Genomic DNA, 12,158 nt, shown 5'->3' with positions numbered 1-12,158 from the left:
TAAGCCAATTGCACGTTTTTGCATTCTTCCAGCAGTGTATGACAGAGTTAATTCCTCCACATCTAGAAAAGGTTTGCTCAGTCCTTTATTTAAACTTTTTTGTAACTTTGTCATGCTATATTTACTGTTGTTCTATTGCATTCTTTCTAAGGCTTAATGGTGAGCCTTTTTTCAGATGTGAATTTGCTATCTCTATATTTGGTTAAATGTCTGAGTATATGTTCTGCCAAATCTATGAATTTTGGCAAGTTTCTTTAATAAACGGACAGTGAAACAAAAATGCAAGTTAGAACTTCACTCATTTTGTGTCTTTTTTGCTTTGTAGGATAAGTGTTTTTCATATTGGAAAAAATAAACTAAACAATTGACTTAAGATAAGGGTCTTATTTCATTCTTTGGATGTGAGTATCTAGTTTTCCCAGCACTGTTCATTGAAGAGAAACTATCCTTTCCCAACTGTGTATTATTGGCTCGTTTGTCAGAGAGGAGCTGGCAGCATATACATGGGGCAACAGGACTACTTGGAAGTAGGTCATTCTTGGGGACATCACAGTCGGCTGCAGAGGTTATCAAGATGAGGCACTGAGGGGAAGGGGAAAATGAACCAACTTGGGACTGATCTTTTATTTATTTATTTTTTTAATATATTTTATTGATTTTTTACAGAGAGGAAGGGAGAGAGATAGAGAGCCAGAAACATCAATGAGAGAGAAACACTGATCAGCCGCCTCCTGCACACCCCCCACTGGGGATGTGCCCGCAACCAAGGTACATGCCCCTGACCAGAATCGAACCCGGGACCCTTGAGTCCGCAAGCCAACGCTCTATCCACTGAGCCAAACCGGTTCTGGCGGGACTGATCTTTACAGTCAGTTTAGAGCAATGGTTCTCAACCTTCCTAATGTCGCGATCCTTTAATGCAGTTTCTCATGTTGTGGTGACCCCGAATTTCATTGTTACAAATTGAACATAATTAAAGCATAGGGATTAATCACAAAAACATTATGTAATTATATATGTGTTCTGTGAAAGGGTCATTCAACCCCCAAAGGGGTTGCGACCCAAGGTTGAGAACCGCTGCAAACGAAGCACTGCAATGTGACAAGAGCCCTCAGTTGAAATTTGCATTAACTAGATGACCTTTCAAAGAATAGGAGCCCCTTTCACCATGAGATAGAGTTTCTGAGAAGTAAAGTTTGTTGAGACTTTAAATATAGTAAGACAGTGGCTTACACAGTTCTCAGTTCCCGCAACATTGCCATGATGTACTAGTTTTGTTAGCCCATTTTATAGAACAGGACGCTAAGGCTTAGCAGAGTGAGCTAAACTGTCACAAATCACAGGGCTAATAGTGACACAACCACAGACTGTGCTGCTCCTGGGAGCTTCTGGGTTAAAGACTCTTCCTCAGTTCTGCTGCCTCATTGTCAGCCACGTCCTGCTCTGCCTGTGTCTCTGTACCTGTCCCTCTGTCTCTTTGCTGTGTGAATTGTGTCCTTGTCCATTTCTCATAGGAGACCTTCTAAGCTTCCTCTTGTAGTTACCAGTTTTCTGCCTCTAGAACGACTTCCCATTCTATACTGTGTACGTTGAGAGCAAGTTCTTCTATTCTTCTGTGGCCATCTTTCATTGCACTGTCCCCACATGGCATAAGCATGAGAGCCCTCCCTCTCCCTGTCCTGGGGCCTCTGTGAGAGGTATGGGGCAGTAGAAGAGGACGGCAATGGTAAGGCCCCATCTTTTCACAGACAGGCCCCCCTGCAGCACAGAGACCATCTCTCCAGAAAACAGCAGCACGAGTCCAGCTGGACATACAAAAGGAAAATGCACCTTTACCAGTAACCCCAGAATTTCTAGTAAGCCAGAAATGTGACACCATTTTCACTTGGGCCACTTCCTGATCCAGCAAAGATGGAAAGACATGCTAATTCAGTGTGGGCCTGGGTGTGAGCCAGGTGACACACAGCTTATTCTTGAGATCATCTACACTAATAAAAGAGAAAGATGCAAATTGACCATACCCCCGAATGCTTCCCATTGGCTAATCAGCAGGATATGCAAATTAACTGCCAGCCAGGATGGTTGCCAGCAGCCAGGCAGCTGAAGCGAACAGGAGGCTTGCTTGCTCCAGTGTCGGAGGAAAATTGCAGAAACGTGATGCATAAGTCAGAGCCATGAACTGATGATTCACACACAAAAAAAGAATAAAAAATGTTAGCCCTAACAAGTTTGGCTCAGTGGATAGAGCGTCAGCCTGTGTATTCAAGGGTCCTAGGTTTGATTCCAGTCAAGCGCATGTACCTTGGTTGTGGGCACATACCCAGTAAGGAGTGTGCAGGAGGCAGCTGATCAGTGTTTCTCTCTCATTGATGTTTCTAACTCTCTGTCCCTCTGCCTTCCTCTCTGTGAAAAAACAATAAAATACATTTTTTTAAAAAAAATGTTTCTCTCGCCAAAACCGGTTTGGCTCAGTGGATAGAGCGTTGGCCTGCGAACTGAAGGGTCCCGGGTTCGATTCCTGTCAAGGGCATGTACCTTGGTTGCGGGCACATCCCCAGGGGGGAGTGTGCAGGAGGCAGCTGGTCGATGTTTCTCTCTCATCGATGTTTCTGAATCTCTCTCTCTCTCTCTCTCCTTTCCTCTCTGTAAAAACTCAATAAAATATATTTTTTTAAAAAAAATGTTTCTCTCAGTGATGTTTCTAACTCACTATCCCTCTCTCTTCCTCTTTGTAAAAAAGTTAATAACACATATGTTTTTTAAATATGATCCTTAAGCCCTGACTGGTTTGGCTCCGTGGAGAGAGCGTCGGCCTGCGGACTGAAGGGTCCCAGGTTCGAATCAGGTCAAGGGCATGTACCTTGGTTGCGGGCAAATCCACAGGGGGTGTGCAGGAGGCAGTTGATTGATGTTTCTGACTTTCTATCCCTCTCCCTCTCTGCAAAAAAATCAATAAAATATATTTTAAATAAATAAAAATGATCCTTAAGCATGAAAAACTATACAACCATTTAATGAGAAAAATGCACATCAAAATAACACTAAGATATTTCTCACCTATCAGATTAGCAAAAATTAAAAAGTACACCAACACATTCTGTTGGCAAGCCTGAGAGGAACTAGGGACTCTTAGACATCGCTGGTCAGAATGCAAATTGGTATGCTAATTTTGGGAAAGCAGGCAACATCTAACGAAATGACACATGCTTTTCCCAGTTTACCCTGGTCAAACGTCTCCAGTTGTACAAGAATATGTATGCCCAAAGTAATTCATTTTAGCATTGTACTTACAAAACCCTGGAATTAACCTAAATAATTGACATGGGAGAATGGCTGACTGAACAACAGTAGATCCACCCAAGGGAATACTACCCTATCACATAATAGCCAGACATGGTAATTGACCATACCTTTTCTATGCCTCCGATTGGCTAATCAGCGCGATATGCAAGTTAACCACCTACAAAGATGGTGGTTAATTTGCATATACCGGCTCGGAGGGAAGCAAGACAGGCGGCAGAGGCTGGAGCAAAACAAGCTGGGAGGCGGGCAAAACAAGCTGGGCAGGGTGGCAGAGGGAGGTGGAAACGAAACAAGCTGGGCCAGGCAGTGGAGGGTGGCAGGGGCGTGAAACAAGCCAGGCCTGGAGGCTGCGGGAGGCGTGGGTGAAACATGATGGACATTTCCCGAGGGGTCCCAGACTGCAAGAGGGAACAGGCCGGGCTCTGAGACCCCTCCCCCTAAGTGCACAAATTTTTGTACTCCGGGCCTCTAGTACAGCTATAAAAAGGAGAGACCTGACCAGTTTGGCTCAGTGGCTAGAGTGTCAGCATGTGGATTGAAGAGTCTCAGGTTCAATTCCGGACAGGGTATGTACCTTGGTTGTGGGCACATCCCCAGTAGGGGGTGTGCAGGAGGCACCTGATTGATGTTTCTCTTTCATGGATGTTTCTAACTCTCTATCCCTCTCCTTTCATCTCTGTAAAAAATCAATAAAATATATTTTTTAAAAAAAGAACAATATCTATAAACTGATATGGAATGGCTTCCAAAATATATAGTTAAATGTAAAAGCAAAATCTGAGAAATTATGCCACCTTTTGCGAAAGAAAGGAGAAATAAGAAAATATATATCATCTGTACGATTACACAAAAAGAAACTTGGGAAAGGTAACCCAGGAACCAATGAGATTGGTTACATCCAGGGAGTGGGTGGAAATGGGGTGAAAATAATAAGATGGTGGAAACAGGGTAGAAAAGATGGCAACAGTGAGACTTGGTAGAATTTATGGTTTTGTGCAGTTCTGACTTCTAAAACCACCTTAATATTTCACATACCCAACCCCAGGGGTCCTCAAACTACGGCCTGCGGGTCACTTGCAAATACAAATATTTTATTGTATGCCCCGATTTCAAGATCCCAAAGACCACACCAGGGAGCCGAGTCCGATGCAAAAGTAGAGAGCCTTTATTCAAGCTCGAGCCCGGTCCCTCTGCCTCTACCGACGCAGAGGCAGGATGCGAGGGAGCCCTGAGTCTCAAGAGAACAAAGATTTTATAGAGCTTGGGGTTTGGAGGTGGGCGCATACTTCTAATTGGTTGGGTGAGGGCTAGGGGCTAGTGAAGCAAAGGCAGGGTGTGGCTAGGTTCTGGTTACGCAAAGACGGGGTGGTCAGCATACTTTTGGCCTTGGGTTAGTTCCCTTTGCATTCCCATTGGCTGACTTAAGGGTGGGCTGGGTAACTGACACATTCTGTGGTTTTTTCTTGGAAGAGGCGTCAGGGACACAGCTATCAGTCCCGTTCTGTCCTTTCAGTATTTGTTCCCGTTTTGTTTTTTTACTTCAAGATAAGATATGTGCAGTGGGCATAGGAATTCGTTCATAGTTTTTTTTGAAACTGTAGTCCGGCCCTCCAACAGTCTGAGGGACAGTGAACTGGCCCCTTTTTTAATAAGTTTGAGGACCCCTGCCCAACCTTTTTTTTCCCCCAACCTTTTTAATGAATAAAATCAAGAATAAAAGGGGAAAACTCTAACATAGAAAACAATTGGGAGAAAATGCACCTGAAATGAATGTCAGACACAGTGAAAAGGGGAGTATGTTTTGAACCAGTATTTTGCCTTCATATCCTCAGGTTCTAACGAATATTGAACTCTATGTAGTAGATTTTTTTTTCCATAGCAGAGTTAGCAATTATGCAAGTATATTCCATGTATTCTAGGATTAAGTAAATATATTGTAGATAATTGAAGGCTGGTTTTTCACTTTTGGAGAAGGAAATTACGTATGGAAAGGGAGGGCGTGGACCTGCAGACTGAAGGGTTCTGGCTTTGATTCTGGTTAATGGCACATACCCACTTGTGGGCTCCATCCCAAAGGTGGGGGGCATGCAGGAGGCAGCCAATCAATGATTCTCTCTCATCATTGATGTTTCTATCTCTTTCTCCTCTCCCTCTCCAAAATGAATGAAAAAAAATTTATTTTGTTTTTTTAAGGAAAAGGAATAAAGGGAAGCGGTTGAAATGAACCTTAGGTGTTTGATTGTACCTGGAGGTATCATATGACCTTTTAGTTTTTAAGATGGATACATAGAGAGTGTGGATGAAAGGGGCCCCATGCTGACCTGACAAGTTTGCATGGTGGTCTTGCAAACTCAGAGACCTAAAGTAACCACAAAGATGGTCTGAAATTAAACTTTTAACTAAAAGCAGTTATGGTGGGTAGTTAAATCCTAGGCCAGTATCTTCACTGACAAGGTCAACCTTTACATTAATTCAGCCTACCTGTCCTTTTGCATCTATCCTTGAAATGTCTGGGTAACTTGTAACTTCTCTTTTTCTGAACCCCTTGGGGCACAACCTAATGTGCCTGAGTCCCTGGACAGATACACAGATTCCTTCATTGTTATTTTTTTCACGTTAATTGTTGACTGTTAACTATCCTATACCCACCTAAGTATCCTGCCATCCTCTAGAGTACTATCCCTATCCATTGAGATACTGCTTCCTGGCAATTGCAAATAGTTTGTCTCAAATAAACTCACAAAAATTCTTTACAGGCTTGAATGTTTTTTTCACCAACAGGAGATACATAGGAAAAGGTGTAAGGTCTGGGGCTGGGAAGATAGGGACTTTCCCGATCCCTCACCTGAGAGCATCTGCCTCGTGAATAAACAGTGCATTCTGCTTTTAATTTGGACTCTGGTGCCTTTCTTCAGTTAAACCTAACAAAAGAATACGAAGATGATAGATGTGTGTGATTGTGTTTGTGTGTATATATTTATGCTAGATACATAGGGTTATGTGTGTATGTAAATATATACACATGTATGTACATAATATAAAGGTGTAAATATATTTAAATATACACTCATATGTATTATACACTGCATATATACATACTGTATACATACATGCCGGGGTTTTGTCCCAGGATTACAAAGGGTTCAGCAATCTGGAGAAAGGCTGTGCGTAGATTAAGTAGGAGTCCAAAGAGGAAAGATAATTTTGAAAGGCATTGGGGTCAGAGGAGCTTCAGGTAAAGGAGCTTAAGACTCCAAGTTCTTAGTTCTTCTTCCTTCTTGTCTCAGGACCCCGAGCTTTTTATTAACACCAATAGTCCTAAGGCAAGGTGGAGACATACTCTTCAAAGGGTAGGGTTTACAGAAGCATTGTCAGATTGGGGAATAGCCTACAGCTGTTCAGGTGTTTGGCCAACAGGAGGCAATAACACGTAGATTAAGATGTCCTGAGATGTCTGGCAGTAAACAATAATCCTATTCAGGTTTGGGGGACGTGCCTATTAGCCATTCCAACATATATGATTATATATGTGACTCAGCCCTTGTTGAGCCCACAAGTTTCATCAACCTTTTGATAAAACTCTTGTAATTATGACATGCTGGAATTGGTTCCTGGCACATACATACATGTATGTATTTATAGCATATGGTAAAGGCCATGCATACACATCAGGTCCTGGGAAGGCAGAGTTTTCATTACACCCCTCTTTCCAGCTACAATAGGGCACATATTTGGCAGCACAGAAGTCACCAGCACTACCAGCGTTGCCTCTCACCTTCCTAGTGAGGCCTTAGATCCAGAGCAGCCAAGACTCCATGGTGCCAGGACCACAGCATGGTGTCCCCATGCCCCAATGCAGGTCCCACACCTCCCTGTCACCTCAATGACCTGCCCAACAACTCCGACTTAAAGATCTCACCTCTCCTAGAAGGTTTCTGGCTTTCCATACAAACAGACACACTGGCAAGACCAGAGTGAACCCAACTACCTCACGGATCCTACAGCCATGGGGTGCAGGCCTACCGCAAAGCTACACATACACACACACGCACACGCGCTCCAGGAAGAGCTGGTGCTGAGGGACAACCAGTGGCTGTGGGACTGCAGCAGCTACAAAGTGAGGACAACTCTGACAGGAATCGGCCACGCAAAAGCAGATTCAGGCTTCTTCACCAAGAAGAGAGAAGACACCAGTGGTCAGAAAGGTGGGTCCTCAGGCGACCTCTCTGTGGGGCAAGGGCTGGATTCTGCCCAAGAAGAGCACCACCTGCATGGAAAGGAAGTGTCTTCAGGCAAAGAACTGCACCTGACAATCCATCTTCCTCCCTGAGCTGTCACCCACCACACTGCTGCCATCACCCTCCTAGGGGTCCTCTGGACGTGGGCATCGTCCTCCCAGCCTGGACACCAGCGCCTGCAGAGCCACACTGCTTGGCCTCGTGGCAGCGAACCCTAGACCATAGGACGCTGTTACCCTCTCCTAGATAGAGAAGAACGTCAGTGTGCCCAGGAAAAATTCTTCCAGGCCCTGAGTAGGAGCAGGGGTGATGGAGGAAGGCAGGCCACCTCCCAGAAATATGCCTCCCAGAGTCCACAAGTCGCCATTGTGGGGAGGCCCAGGGCAGCACAAGGGCACCCCCTCGCCCCCTTCAGTGAAGAACTCCCACACTGCAAAGCCCTCCTCAGCCCGAGGCCAGGCAGACCCACTGAAGGAGCAGAGGCAAGCTCAGAGTTGTCACAGAGCCTGGTTAACGTGGCCTGGGCAGCAGACTGTGGACGAAAGGGGACACATGCTGACCTGACAAACTCAGGGGAGGCGTGCATGGCAGTCTTGCAAACTCAGAGACCTAAAGTAACCACAAAGGACGGTCTGAAATTAAACTTTAAAAGCAGTTATGGTGGGTAGTTACGTCCTAGGCCTGTATCTTCACTGACAAGGTCAACCTTTATCTTAACTGAGCCTATGTGTCTCTTTGCATCTATGATAACATGCCCTTGAAATGTCTGGGTAACTTGTAACTTCCCTTTTTCTGCAGCCCCTTGTGTACAACCAAATGTGCTGGGCGCCAGGACAGATACCACAAATTCCTACATTATCATGTTAATTGTCCTGCACCCACCTAAGTATGTGTCCATCATTTTACTTTTTATCCAATCCCAGGGGTTTCCCCCTGTTTTGCTTTATCCCTCCTCCTTAATCTATCACCAATGATATGGCCTACCTATGTCCTTCCTTTGATTGCAATGTATAAATACAAATGTAACCTGCCATTCTCAGGAGCATTATCTCAATTCATTGAGGTTCTGCTTCTTGGCATATGTCGACAGTTTGGCTGAAATAAACTCAAAAAAATTCTTTACAGGTTTCAATGTTGTTGTTGTTTTTGTGTATGTTTTTTTACTTTAACACTGCTGTAAGCCGCCTTCAACGATTGGCTATTTCAGTTCTTGCAAACCTCAGTTTGCCTCTGTTGGGATCAGCAAAAACAGCACCAGGTGTTCGATAAGTGGGGTCGGAGCGCACCTGGGTTCAGCAACCTTGGTACTTGAGTTCTGGCTAGGAAAGAGTTCAGAGCCAGGAGTTCTCAAACTATAAGAGAACATTTGTTTAGAAAATCAAGAGGTAAAATAATTAATTCATAGAAGAAATGGGCTTAGGAAACAAGTTATAGAGGCAAAGAAAGGGCCCTTGTAGTTTAGAAGTGAGGAAGGTAAAGGTGAGGGGGGGGCTGCAGGGAGGGGGCGGAAAGGTTCGGGCGTGCTCCCTGGAGGAAGAGCACACTGGGTCCTCCCTCCTAAGGGTTTAAGGGTGGAGATTTTAGGGGAAGATCTCAATAGAACGTTCAGCAGCTTTCCAGGTGTGTCCTTTCAAGGTCAAGGTCTCCATGGATTGATTGGTCTGCACCAGGGAGGGGTGCAGCTGGTCCTGAGGCGCCATGGTGTCCTTGTCTTGTTTTGCTGCTTTTCTGGGCCTGGAGCTGAAATACAACTGAGGCCTAGGTGTTATCTTTAGGGAAGAAAAGGTCAGGGGTGTCTAGAGTATGACTAGCGATGTGAAAAGCCAGGAGGTCCACACTGCATGACCAGCGATAGGCTCCGGGAGGGGAAGGTTACCCCGGGGATGACAAGATTCTTGTTTTCCCAGTTTTGCCCCTTGCTGGGCATCCAGGACTTCCCACCCTGGTGACCTGTACCTGGCACACTGTCCTTGCTCTGCTCATGTCGGTCTAACTGCCTGTAAGTGTTTCAGGTGGGGCAAGCAGGGAGCCACAGCAGGCTCCAGACCCTCCTGACCTCTGATGCCCTTCTCAGAGGAAGAGGACTCGGGCCCCTGCCAGCTGGCCACACACCTGCCCATCTAGACCCTGAGGAGGCGTCCTCCCCTCTCCATTCCCTGCCCCAGGGCACAAAGGCAGAGGAAGCAACCCATTTGGGAAATCTGCCCACCCAAGGGTATCACTTGTTCTTCGAGGGGCTCCTGAGCATCTGATGAAATGAAATACGAAAGTGCTTTGCAAACAGTAAAGCGCCCTGCAAACGCCCAGCAGGGTTTAAGGCAGTGGTTCTCAACCTTCCTAATGCCGCGACCCTTTAATACAGTTCCTCATGTTGTGGACCCCCAGTTTCATTGTTACAAATTGAACACAATTAAAGCATAGTGATTAATCACAAAAACAATATGTAATTATATATGTGTTTTCCGATGGTCTTAGGCGACCCCTGTGAAAGGGTTGTTCGATCCCCAAAGGAGTCGCGACCCACAGGTTGAGAACCGCTGGTTTAAGGGGAGGAAATCCAGGAAGGTGCTCTGGTGCTAGACCAGCAAGAGACGCACTTTGGAGGATCCCAGGAGAATCCTGCTAGGGACGGTGCCACCCAGGAAGGATTCCAGGGAAATGGGCCAGTGCCAGCGACAGAGGCAGGGTTGCCTGGCAAAGACACCCAGAGCGCAGCCTGTGGTGCCAGGCAGGGCTCATTGCCAGGAACGGGCCACTGGGAGGAGATTAGCAGTGGCAGGAAGTGGCCCGGGGAAGCAGGGACTCAGCCTGCCAACTCCCCACAGAGGGTACAGGCAGAAATTGCTGCCAGCATTGGCAGGCACTGGCTCCCAGCAGGACTCAGCTCCCAGGAGTGCAGCGGGGCGCAGGACGGGATGGCAGGAGGGAGTAGGTAATGTGCCCTGCAGTGGCAAGCTGATGGCCCTGCCTGGGGAGGAGGTACCAGCGCCTCTAGGAAGCCCTGTGGGCTGGGTTTGGCACCCACAACTCTCTTCACCACAGCTGAGGATCATGAGCCCCACAGTGGACAGGCTGTGGATGAAAACGGGCCACGTACTAAACCTGACAAGCTCAGGGGAGGCCTGCTTGGCGGCCTCACAAACTCAGAGACCTGGAGTACCCACAAAGGAGGGTCTGAAATGAAAACTTTCTACCTAGAAGCAGAGATCAGGGCAGACAGTAACATCCTAGGCCAGTACCTTCCCTGACAAAGGTTAATCTTTACCTGAACTGAGCCTGGCTATTGTCTTCTTGCATCTATGAAAACCTACCTTTGGAATGTCAGGGTAATTTCTGTTTTCCAGACCCCTCCAAGACAGGCATTGGCCCTGTGGAGACAACAAATCCACTTATTGTTATCATGTTAATTATTGACTCTTAACTTCCCTGCACCCACTTGTGTAAAAGAAACATGTGTCTATCATTTTACTTTTTATCCAATCCCACAGGTTCCCCACCACCACCACTTTGCTTTCTCACATTCCCTAATCTATCACCAATGAATTTCATGTAACCCACTTATGAATTCTTTTTTTAAATATATTTTTTATTGATTTCAAAGAGGAAGGGAAAGAAAGATAGAAACATCAATGATAAGACAGAATCATTGATTGACATGCCCCACCCTGGGGGCCGAGCCTGTGTGTGCCCTAACCGGGAATTGAACCGTGACCTTCTGGTTCATAGGTCGATGCTCAACCACTGAGCCACGCCAGCTGGGCATGAATTCTCTTTGGACTGTAATGAATACAATAAGGTTTAAAACTGCCGTTCTGTGGAGCAGTTTCTCAATCTATTGAGGCTTTAGTTCGGGCAAGTGCTGTCAGTTTGGCTCAAATAAGCTCATAAACATTCCCTGCAGGTTTGAACGTTTCTTACAGTGACAGACCTAAAGCCCAGAGCAGGATTCCTCACCCAGCTGTGCCCTCCCCCTTCCAGGAGTGCCTGTCGAATATTTAACAACTGAGACAGACGGTGGCAGTGGAGGCAGAAGTTCCCACAAAGTGGCCCCTCCGCAGTCACGGCCTCAGGGGCCTCAGCAGCATCTGAGAGGCCAGTACATTTCCTGGGACACTGTCTTCCCACAGGGTCCAGTGGACATAGAGAGCAGGGGGCAGAGGTGGGCAGGACACTGATGAGCTGACAGTGTGCAGGCCAATGAGCCAGGTGCCCAACCCTTGATTGTGCCCACCCAGGGGGCTTGGGGGCCCAGCCATTTCCAAATGGCATCTAGTGTTCAATATTTTAAATATATATATTTTATCAATTTTTTTACAGAGAGGAAGGGGAAGGATAGAGAGAAACATCAATGAGAGAGAAACATCGACCAGCTGCCTCCTGCACACCCCCTACTGGGGATGTTGCCCACAACCAAGGTACATGCCCTTGACCGGAATCGAACCTGGGATCTTTCATTCTGCAGGCCGATGCTCTAGTCACTGAGCCAACCCAGTTAGGGCACAGTGTTCAATATTTTAGTAACTGGTATTGCCTGTCAACGTAAGAAACATTCAAACCAGTAGAGAATTTTTGTGGGTTTTTTAGGGGCAGAAATAGAATAGTGGGGACCTGCTATAA

Source organism: Myotis myotis, unplaced genomic scaffold, assembly GCF_014108235.1.
Source record: "Myotis myotis isolate mMyoMyo1 unplaced genomic scaffold, mMyoMyo1.p scaffold_m19_p_10, whole genome shotgun sequence".
NCBI classification, from domain to species: domain Eukaryota; kingdom Metazoa; phylum Chordata; class Mammalia; order Chiroptera; family Vespertilionidae; genus Myotis; species Myotis myotis.
This window is presented reverse-complemented; position numbering follows the sequence as displayed.